This window comes from Oncorhynchus nerka, linkage group LG10 (assembly GCF_034236695.1).
Source record: "Oncorhynchus nerka isolate Pitt River linkage group LG10, Oner_Uvic_2.0, whole genome shotgun sequence".
Taxonomy (NCBI): Eukaryota; Metazoa; Chordata; class Actinopteri; order Salmoniformes; family Salmonidae; genus Oncorhynchus; species Oncorhynchus nerka.
In genome coordinates, this window is record NC_088405.1 from 43,295,173 (window position 1) to 43,307,092 (window position 11,920).

Genomic DNA, 11,920 nt, shown 5'->3' on the forward strand with positions numbered 1-11,920 from the left:
CACCCAGTTATTCAGTATTATTAGTCATGTTGGCTGTCATGTTGGGGCGGCAGGGTAGCCTAGTGGTTAAACTATTGGACTAGTAACCTGAAAGGTTGCAAGTTCAAATCCCCGAGCTGACAAGGTACAAATCTGTCGTTCGGCCCCTGAACATGCACTTAACCCACTGTTCCTAGGCTGTCATTGGAAATAAGAATTTGTTCTTAACTGACTTGCCTAGTTAAATAAAGGTCAAAATAAAGAATGTTTGGGTTGTTTGGCTATGACATTTGAATAGGCTGTTTAGTTTAGTGTATACACCATGAGAAGTCGTCATGTGGAAAAGGAAGTCATAAGCGACATTTTAACCTCGCCATCACCACTGCTACACACTAAAGAGGCTCTAACTGTTCTTAATCTGTGATGGATTTAAATGATAACGCACAGGGACAAAATAGTTACACATTTACGTGTGGAATGGATTGTATTCTGGAAATATGAAGTCATTTATACAAGTTTGACATACTGCTGCTGAAGTTGAATTTAATATTGATATTATTGTTTCTGTCTGACACACTGGGGCCAGCAAGCCTAGCCCAGATTATGTGTGTCAGCATAACAACACAGTGAGATGAATCATTAACCATCTACTATGCTATCTGATGTTACCATGGTCTAATATTCTAACAGCCTTCACCACTGTGTCACTGGAGCTAATTACACACACACAAACATACACATACATAGTTCAACCCCCCCTAAGCACACCCACCAGCCTGGTCTCATAGACTTGATGTAAATGTAAGTCCGGAACACTCAAAGGTGTATGATACAGTTGAAGTCGGAAGTTTACATACACCTTAGCCAAAAACATTCAAACTCCGTTTTTTACAATTCCTGACATTTAATTAATTTAATCTAACGCACAGCAAGCGGTACCGGAGCGCCAAGTCTAGGTCCAAGAGGCCTCTAAACAGCTTCTACCCTCAAGCTGTAAGACTCCTGAACATCTAATCAAATGGCTACCCGGACTATTTGCATTGCCCCCCCTCTTTTACACAGCTGCTACTCTCTGTTGTTGTCATATATGCATAGCCATTTTAATAACTCTACCTACATGTAAACTACCGGTCAAAAGTTTTAGAACTCCTACTCATTCAAAGGTTTTTATTTAGACTATTTTCTACATTGTAGCATAATAATGAAGAGATCAACACTATGAAATAACACATATGGAATCATGTAGTAACCAAAAAAGTGTGAAACAAATCAAATATATTATATATTTGAGATTCTTCTTTATACGCTCTAGACATTCTCTCAACCAGCTTCATGAGGTAGTCACTTGGAATGCATTTCAATCAACAGGTGTGCCTTGTTAAAAGTTCATTTGTGGAATTTCTTTCCTTCTTATGTAATGTTTGTTATTGGAAGGAGACCAAGGTGCAGCGTGGTAAGTGTTCATGATTCTTTAATTACTCAGAACACCAAACAAAAACAACAAAAGAATAACGAACATCACGTTCTACAGGCTTCAGAGAGCTAAGAAAAAACAAGATCCCACAAACACCAAAAGGAGAAGGACAACTTATATGTGATCCCCAATCAGAGACAACGATAAACAGCTGCCTCTGATTGGGAACCACACTCGGCAAAAAAACTAAGAAAAATATAAATAAAGAAACTAGAATGCCCACCCTAGTCACACCCTGGCCTAACCAAAATAGAGAATAAAAGCCTCTCTATGGCCAGGGCGTGACATCTTAATGCATTTGAGTCAATCAGTTGTGTTGTGACAAGGTAGGGGATATACAGAAGATAGCCCTATTCGGTAAAATACCAAATCCATATTATGGCAAGAACAGCTCAGATTAGCAAAGAGAAATGACAGTCCATCATTACTTTAAGACATGAAGATCAGTCAACACGGAAATTTTCAAGGACTTTGAAAGTTTCTTTAAGTCCAGTCGCAAAAATGGCTCACATCAACACCCTTATCCCAGAAATCCTAGACCCACCCCAATTTGCATACCGCCCAAACAGATCCACAGATGATGCAATCTCTATTGCACTCCACACTGCCCTTTCCCACCTGGACAAAAGGAACACTTATGTGAGAATGCTATTCATTGACTTCAGCTCAGCGTTCAACACCATAGTACCCTCAAAGCTCATCAATAAGCTAAGGATCCTGGGACTAAACACCTCCCTCTGCAACTGGATCCTGGACTTCCTGACAGGCCGCCCCCAGGTGGTGAGAGTAGGTAGCAACACATCTGCCATGCTGATCCTCAACACTGGAGCTCCCCAGGGGTGCGTGCTCAGTCTCCTCCTGTACTCCCATCATTAAGTTTGCAGACAACACAACAGTGGTAGGCCTAATCACCGACGAGACAGCCAATAGGGAGGAGGTCAGAGACCTGGCTGGGTGGTGCCAGAATAACAACAGCTCCCTCAACGTAACCAAGACTAAGGAGATGATTGTGGACTACAGGAAAAGGAGGACCAAGCATGTCCCCATTCTCATCGACTGGGCTGTAGTGGAGCAGGTTGAGAGCGTCATGTTCCTTGGTGTCCACATCAACAACAAACTAGAATGGTCCAAACACACCAAGACAGTCGTGAACAGGGCATGACAAAGCCTATTCCCCCTCAGGAAACTAAAAAGATTTGGCATGGGTCATGAGATCCTCAAAAGGTTCAACAGCTGCAACATTGAGAGCATCCTGGTTGCTTCACTGCCTCTGACCACAAGGCACTTCAGAGGGTAGTGCGTACGGCCCAGTACCTCACTGGGGCTAAGCTGCCTGCCATCCAGGACCTCTACACCAGGCGGTGTCAGAGGAAGGCCCTAAAAATTGTCAAAGACCCCAGCCACCCCAGTCATAGACTGTTCTCTCTACTACCGCATGGCAAGCAGTACCGGAGTGCCAAGTCTCGGACAAATGGTTTCTCAACAGTTTTTACCCCCAAGCCATAGGACTCAGGTACAAGTAATCAAATGACTACCCAGACTATTTGCATTGTTTGCCTCCCCAACCCCTCTTTTTACACTGCTGCTACTCTCTGTTTATCATATATGCATAGTCACTTTAACTAAACATTCATGTACATACTACCTCAACTGGGCCGAACAACCAGTGCTCTCCCACATTGGCTAACCAGGCTATCTGCATTGTGTCCCGCCACCTGCCACCCGCCAACCCCCTCTTTTACGCTACTGCTACTCTCTGTTCGTCATATATGCATAGTCACTTTAACCATATCTACATGTACATACTACCTCAATCAGCCTGACTAACCGTTGTCTGTATGTAGCCTCGCTACTTTTGTAGCCTCGCTACTGTATATAGCCTGTCTTTTTACTGTTGTTTTATTTCTTTACTTACCTATTGTTCACCTAATACGTTTTTTGCACTATTGGTTAGAACCTGTTGTATTCGGTGCACGTGACAACTCAACTTTTATTTGTTTTGATTTGAAAAACCATCCAGCGCTATGATGAAACTGGCTCTCATGAGGATCGCCACAGGAATGGAAGACCCAGAGTTACCTCTGCTGCAGAGGATAAGTTCATTCGAGTTACCAGGCCTTCATGGTCGATTTGCTGCAGAGAAACCATTACTAAAGGACACCAATAATAATAAGAGACTTGCTTACGCCAAGAAACACGAGCAATGGACATTAGACCGGTGGAAATTTGTCCTTTGGTCTGGCGTCCAAATTTGAGATTTTTGGTTGAAACCACCGTGTCTTTGTGAGACGTGGTGTGGGTAGACGGATGATCTCAGCATATGTATTTCCCACCATAAAGCATGGAGGAGATGTTATGGTGTGGGGTGCTTTGCTGGTGACACGGTCTGTGATTTATTTACAATTCAAGGCACACTTAACCAGCATGTCTACCACAGCATTCTGCAGCGATATGCCATCCCATCTGGTTTGGGCTTAGTGGGACTATCATTTGTTTTTCAATAGGACAATGACCCAACACACCTCCAGGTTGTGTAAGGGCTATTTTACCAAGAAGGAGAGTGATGGAGTGCTGCATCAGATGACCTGGCCTCCACAATCCCCCAACCTCAACCAGATAGAGATGGTTTGGGATGAGTCGGATCACAGAGTGAAGGAAAAGCAGCCAACAAGTGCTCAGCATATGTGGGATCTCCTTCATGCCAAGAGTGTGCAAAGCTGTCATCAGGCAAAGGGTGGCAATTTGTTGAACACTTTTTTGGTTACTACATGATACCATATGTGTTATTTCAATTTTATTCTACAATGTAGAAAATAGTAGAAATAAAGAAAAACCCTTGAATGAGTACTGTAGTTGTTCTAAAACTTTTGACCGGTAGTGTATATGATTTGGCTGTATATATTTTTAGATATAGGCCGATTGTAAAAAACAAGTACAAACATAACTTTAAGCTACACATTCTTTTGACAGAGGTAATGAACTGTCCATTGAACAGCACAGCAATTGATAAAACAAGACCTGTAACATACACGCACACACACAATGATTCCACATGGGATGAAACCCGTAATTATCTGCACAATACAAGTGTCACGAAAGCCAAAACAACACAGCACAGGTACTCACACGACCAATGCACATTGTAACAATAATCGACAGCCCAATGGTGAACCAAAGGGCACATTTATACAATTACAATCAGGGATATGGGGACCAGGTGTGCGTAATGACAAAGTTCGGGAGGGATGCGTGACAGTATTCTGTACAAATCACCTTGTAGTAGCTACTGTAGTAGGTCAAAGCTGTGTGCTGTAAAACCTTGGTAGAGCATGGGTGGAATAGGTGTTGTGGTGTTTTTTGGGTTCAGACCAATGCCTGTGCTTAGTTCTTTTCAATTTTTAGAAAAAAACTCCCTAGTCCTTGCCAATGACAAGCATACCCATAACATGATGTAGCCACCACCAAGTTTGAAAATATGAAGAGTGTTGTGTTGGATTTACATTTCTGTTTTACTTTAGTGCCTTATTACAAACAAGATGCATGTTTTCGAATATCTTTATTCTGTACAGGCTTCCTTCTTTTCACTCTGTCATTTAGGTTCGTATTGTGGAGTAACTACAATGTTCATCCATCCAAAGTTTTCTATCACAGCCATTAACCTCTTACAGCTACCCCCTACTTTTTTCTATTTCCGCCTGAAGACATACCCAAATCTAACTGCCTGTAGCTCAGGCCCAGAACCAAGGATATGCATATTATTGGTTTCATTTGAAAGAAAAGTTTGTGTAAATGTGAATTGAATGTAGGAGAATATAAACACAATAGATCTGGTTTAGATAATACCATACGTTTTTTCTTTTTATTGTTGTATCATCATCTTTAAAATGAACAAGACAAAACAAACATTCAGATAGGATGATGGGGAGAATTTCAGTGAAAAACATAAGAGGGCAACAGTACTTGTGCAACGTTTCAGGATGATAACTTCCAAAATGAGTGTGCTACATGACATTTATCATGAAGTCACAAAGGTGTCCCACACAAGTAGCCCAAATGTACCCAAGTAGCCAAATTGGTGAAGTTATACATTTTGAATGGAATAACTATTTACAAAATACCAAAATGGTATTCTAACACCCCCCCCCCCCCAAAAAAAATGGAGAAAAAACATGAAAAAACATATATACACATTTACAAAATAACACTTTCAATATTTGGAAGACCCTCAGTCCTCTAAACAATATTGTGCTGCTAATGCCAGGTGCCATAGCAGTCTCTTTCTGCTGTAAAGCAGAGGGTCACCAAGCATGTGGTGCAGGTGATGGGGAACTTCATTTTGCAAAGAACACAGCGACGCCTCCATGCTGTACCCTTTTGGCCCTGAGGCACATCCATGCCTGCAGAAATACATTTGGGCAGATGAACACCTCTTGTGGCAGGAGCAGAAGGGACAGAGGTAGAGGGGCCAGCACGTGGTGCAGTGGTGCTGTGGTGCTGTTGCCAGCAAGCTCCTTGATGAGCAGCTCTCTGAAGGCTAGCTGTGAGTTGGGGGGCTTTCCACAGCTTTTAGACATTTCCTTGTGTAGGATGAATGCATTCACCACAGCAATGTTGATGAAATGATAGAAGAAGGTCTTGTACCATTTCATCGTCTTATGGAGAACCTTGTAATAGCCTATCAGCGCATCTGACAGGTCCACACCTTCCATGCTATTTATTGCAGTTGGAATGGGGACATTATTTGCGGTCCATGCCCCAGTAGCACTGAGACAACAGGTGTCCGGCTGGATGAACCAGCTTCAGTGGGGGATGGACACCTTGGCACTGGGGGCTCCCATTCAGAGTCTGTCACTGTGAAAGAAAATGTTCAGTTAAAATAGTTTCACATATGAGCAGGTATCAACAGGTATAATAAACAGATATATATATATATATATATATATATATATATATATATATATATAGAGAGAGAGAGAGAGAGAGGACATCGTTTTGGACTGGTACATTTTTCTCATGCTAATGCTGTTGTTTGAAATGAATAATTTAAAATATTATTTGTGATGAATTTTTTTTTTTGTAGCAATATATAAAAATGTAATGAAATGTGTAAAGTACACGTTGGCTATTCAATGTGGGTGGGGGTATGTTTGTATGTATGTGTATGACCCATAGCCTATGTTTGTGTGTGTATATATACATATTGTCGATTAGAGGGAGCATGGCCGAGATGCGTGTCTGCCGCTCCACCCCACCCCACCCCCACATGAAATAGTCTATTTGAGGTTGTTGAGGGGAGGGCAGGCCCACAACAATGGCCAAAATGAAATGGAGACAGTAGATACAGCTGGTCTGTTGTAATATAATAAAGACAGTAGATCTAGCTTGTCTGTCATAATATAATAGAGACAGTAGATCTAGCTGAAATGTCATAATATAAAATAGACAGTAGATCTAGCTGGTCTGCCATAATATAAATTAGACAGTAGATCTAGCAGGTCTATAATAATATATTCAACCTTATGTTCCCTGTACTCTATATATATAGAGTACAGGGAACATAAGGTTGAATATACAGTAGATACAGCTGGTCTGTTGTAATATAATAAAGACAGTAGATCTAGCTTGTCTGTCATAATATAATAGAGACAGTAGATCTAGCTGAAATGTCATAATATAAAATAGACAGTAGATCTAGCTGGTCTGTCATAATATAAATTAGACAGTAGATCTAGCAGGTCTATAATAATATATTCAACCTTATGTTCCCTGTACTACAGGGAACATAAGGTTGAATATATTATTATAGACCTGCTAGATCTACTGTCTAATTTATATTATGACAGACCAGCTAGATCTACTGTCTATTTTATATTATGACATTTCAGCTAGATCTACTGTCTCTATTATATTATGACAGACAAGCTAGATCTACTGTCTTTATTATATTACAACAGACCAGCTGTATCTACTGTCTCCATTTCATTTTGGCCATTGTTGTGGGCCTGCCCTCCCCTCAACAACCTCAAATAGACTATTTCATGTGGGGGTGGGGTGGAGCGGCAGACACGCATCTCGGCCATGCTCCCTCTAATCGACAATATGTATATATACACACACAAACATAGGCTATGGGTCATACACATACATACAAACATACCCCCACCCACATTGAATAGCCAACGTGTACTTTACACATTTCATTACATTTTTATATATTGCTACAAAAAAAAAATTTCATCACAAATAATATTTTAAATTATTCATTTCAAACAACAGCATTAGCATGAGAAAAATGTACCAGTCCAAAACGATGTCCTCTCCGTTCAAAAAATATTCCTCCATTTGGGAATCAAAGCTATGCTAGGTAAATGAATCGTCCTCCAACAATCTCTGTCTCACTTTCCAGATCAATTTCTACTAAAATTGTGTGTACATCTGTATATCTAGACTTAGATTTAGCTTTCCCTGACTTAGTCGCCATACTGATTGATATATAAACAGCTGAAGATGCACTTTACCAAAATAGTGCTGTGTGTAACATGCGTGGCTCCTTCCAGTATGAATTTTCAATGGCGAATGACCCTCTTTACGCCGGAGTTTACTACATGGGTTGGTCTTCCAACACATAACCATTACATATTGCTGTTTACCTCAGCTCATTGGCTATCGACCAAGCTAGATTTCAAGACGATCAGTGGTCATTGGGTTAAAATACAGTCAATCAACGAAACAGAGGTCATATCATTGGTGTACAATGATGTCATTACTTGTTGTCTTCAAATCGGTTTCTTTCAGTCAATACGTCCCACGAAATGACCCATCAAGTTTGGTTGTGTTACAAACAACCAGTTGATTGCAATGAAACCAAACATGACTGGATAAAGTCCCGTTTAGTGTGTGTATTTACATCGAATGTGTCGTCGAAAATTGAATGAGGCGGAATTCACGACACAAGCGGTTCACAAAATGTTTTGTGTTAGGCTATAAAAATGTATTTTATCAAACAAAAGACCATTCATTGTGTAACAATGAGCATTGGGATTGCAAACAGAGGAAGATCGTCAAAGGTAAACAATTTATTTTATTGCAATTTGTGATTTTGTTACGCCTGTGCTGGTTGAAATAGTTTTGGGGCTCTGTCCTCAGATAATCGCATCGTATTCTTTCGCAGTAAATCCTTTTTTAAATCGGACTACGCAGTTGGATTAGCAAGATTCTAGGCCATGTGAGACACTTGTATTTTCATGAATGTTTAATACGACTATTTATGTAGCGATCACCGTATGTTGTCGAATTTAATCCCGCTAAGGGGTTTGGTGAGCAGAGAGGTTAATATGTTGCAGAAATGCCCAATTGACTGACCCGTTGAACTCGGGATGGCCGGGCAGTGATAGTGGTTCCTCTCCATCGCTCGTTGGTGTTGATTTAAGCCTGTCCATTTGGTGATGGTTCATCACTGTTGAAACTTATTACAAACGGACAAAAGTCAGCCGTCAAGTCAGCATCCATCAGCCAAGAAGATAGCATTCTGACACCAAATTGATACATACTGACACCCACTTTGTCCAACACATTTAGAAGCCAACTATCACATATTTCAGAGTAGGCCCAAAATTCACAGCGCCTTCTGTTTAAAACTTATTTCGGCTGAAATCCCGCTAACAGCATCGATATGACAACAGCCAGTGAAAGTGCAGGGCGCCAAATTCAAACAACAGAAATCTCATAATTAAAATTCCTCAAACATACAAGTATTTGACACCATTTTAAAGATAAATTTGTTGTTAACCCCACCACAGTGTCCGATTTCAAAAAGGCGTTACGACGAAAGCACACCAAACGATTATGTTAGGTCAGCACCTAGTCACAGAAAAACAATTTTTTTCCAGCCAAAGAGAGGAGTCACAAAAAGCAGAAATAGAGATCAAATTAATCACTAACCTTTGATGATCTTCATCAGATGACACTCATAGGACTTCATGTTACACAATACATGTATGTTTTGTTTGATAAAGTTCATATTTATATCCAAAACTCTCAGTTTACATTGGCGCCTTATGTTCAGTAATGTTTTGCTTCCAAAACATCCGGTGATTTTGCAGAGAGCCACATCAATTTACAGAAATCCTAATAAACATTGATAAAAGATACAAGTGTTAGGCGTGGAATTATAGATATACCTCTCCTTAATGCAACTTTACGGAAAAAGCAAACCATGCATAAAGATACCCGCCATGTTGTGGAGTCAACAGAAGTCAGAAATAGCATTATAAATATTCACTTACCTTTGATGATCTTCATCAGACTGCACTCCCAGGAATCCCAGTTCCACAATAAATGTTTGTTTTGTTCGATAAAGTCCCTAATTTATGTCCAAATACCTCCTTTTTGTTTGCGCGTTTAGTTCACAAATCCAAATTCATGAGGCGCGAGCACTAGGTCCAGACAAAAAGTCAAAAAAGTACCATTACAGTTCATAGAAACATGTCAAACGATGTATAGAATCAATCTTTAGGAAGTTTTCAATAATGTTCCAACCGGAGAATTCCTTTGTCTTTAGAATTGCAATGGAACACAGGTCGCTCTCACGGGCGCACGCGTGATCAGCTCATGGCCTTCTGCCAGACCTCTGGTTGAAACAGCTCTCATTCTCTCCTCCTTCACAATACAAGCCTCAAACAAGGTTCTAAAGACTGTTGACGTCGAGTGGAAGCCTTCGGAAGTGCAATCGGACCACATTTACACTGTATCTTGGATAGGCAAAGAGTTGAAAAACTACAAACCTCAGATTTCCCACTTCCTGGTTGGATTTCTTCTCAGGTTTTAGCCTGCCATATGAGTTCTGTCATTCAAACAGTTTTAGAAACTTCAGAGTATTTTCTATCCAAATCTACTAATACTATGCATATCTTAGCTTCTGGGCCTGAGTAGCAGGCAGTTTACTCTGGGCACCTTATTCATCCAAGCTACTCAATACTGCCCCCCATATGAAGTTAAACCTTAGGTCTGCAGGTCCAGTTCAGACATGTGTAGACCTAGCTGAGGCTATCCCAAATCCCGAGTTTCGGCTCGACAGGAGCTCGAGCTGCGACCTTAGTGCTGAAAATGTACTTTTTCCGGGTGTTGCTACGGGGTCCCTGAAAGATCTATCGGACAGAAACTTTAGGGTCCGTCTCTATGGGCTGAGCCGGTTTCAATGCACCTAGTCTTGTGATTCTGGGACCTTTCTGAATGTCGGCATTTTCGCGATGTTCAAAATTCATTGAATTCATTGCAAATGGACGGCCTGAGAACCTTCTAGAGCCACATAACTCACTGTGCACTATTGACTTAAGCTCTAGAACATGTATGTAAAGTCTCAGAGCTCTAGGTCTGACGGTTCTTTGATAATTCGAACGCAGGTAACTATTGCAGGCTTTGTGTGTCTGTAAGCCTCACACTGTGTCACTCCCCATTGACTATGTGTGTGAGTTCAGAAAATCACAGAAATCATGTAGAGCTCCAAAACCCGCCTTAACGGATTCGTCTAAACACGCCACAACTGGATTTATAAATAATAAACACATTTCTTTAACCATTACCAAAAGGACATTGAATTATTTCTCTTAAAGTACGATAGATAAATGTCTGGTTCTTTTTCTCCTTACACCATAGGTTTATGTACTTTGACGTGAAGTGGTCAAATTAGCGCTGTATTACCATTTTTTACCTTTAATCCCAGAAAATGGGCCTTAACTCAGAAAGCGTTGAGTCCTTGACGTCATCTTGTTTCTGGGCTAAAAGCCCATTTGGCCAAACCTGTGCTAACCGAGTTTCTTCGAAGTCTTTCCGTTTGGTGATGTTTTGTCCATTTGCAATAAGCAACCAGTCACCATTTGGTGGAATTGTCCGAACAGCGGAACAATGGAAACCAAATTTTAAAAATCTGGTCAAAAAGGTAAAGGTAAAGGTAAAAATGTACAAATCTGTCGTTCTGCCCATGAACGAGGCAGTTAACCCACTGTTCCTAGGCTGTCACTGAAAATAAGAATTTGTTCTTACCTGACTTGCCTAGTTAAATATTGGTTGGTTTCATGAGCTAAAATAAAAGATCCCAGAAATGTTCCATACGCACAAAAAAGCTTATTTATCTCAAAGTTGTGCACAAATTTGTTTACAGCCCTGTTAGTGAGCATTTGTCCTTTGCCGAAAGAATCCATCCACCTGACAGGTGTGGCATATCTAGAAGCGTATTAAAAAGAATAAAGCAATCTGGATGGAATATGGAGAAAAATTCACAAAATTCTTCCTGAATCTCCAATACAGGAACTCTAACAAAAACAATTTGCAGAAGCTCGTTACTGAAGACGGAGTCATCTATGATTCTCCGAATGATATTTTAAAAGAGAAAGATAATTATTTTAGGCAGATGTTCTCTTTTGCGTCTCGTCCTCTCCCACTGAATGAAGATTATGTTAAGGAATTCTT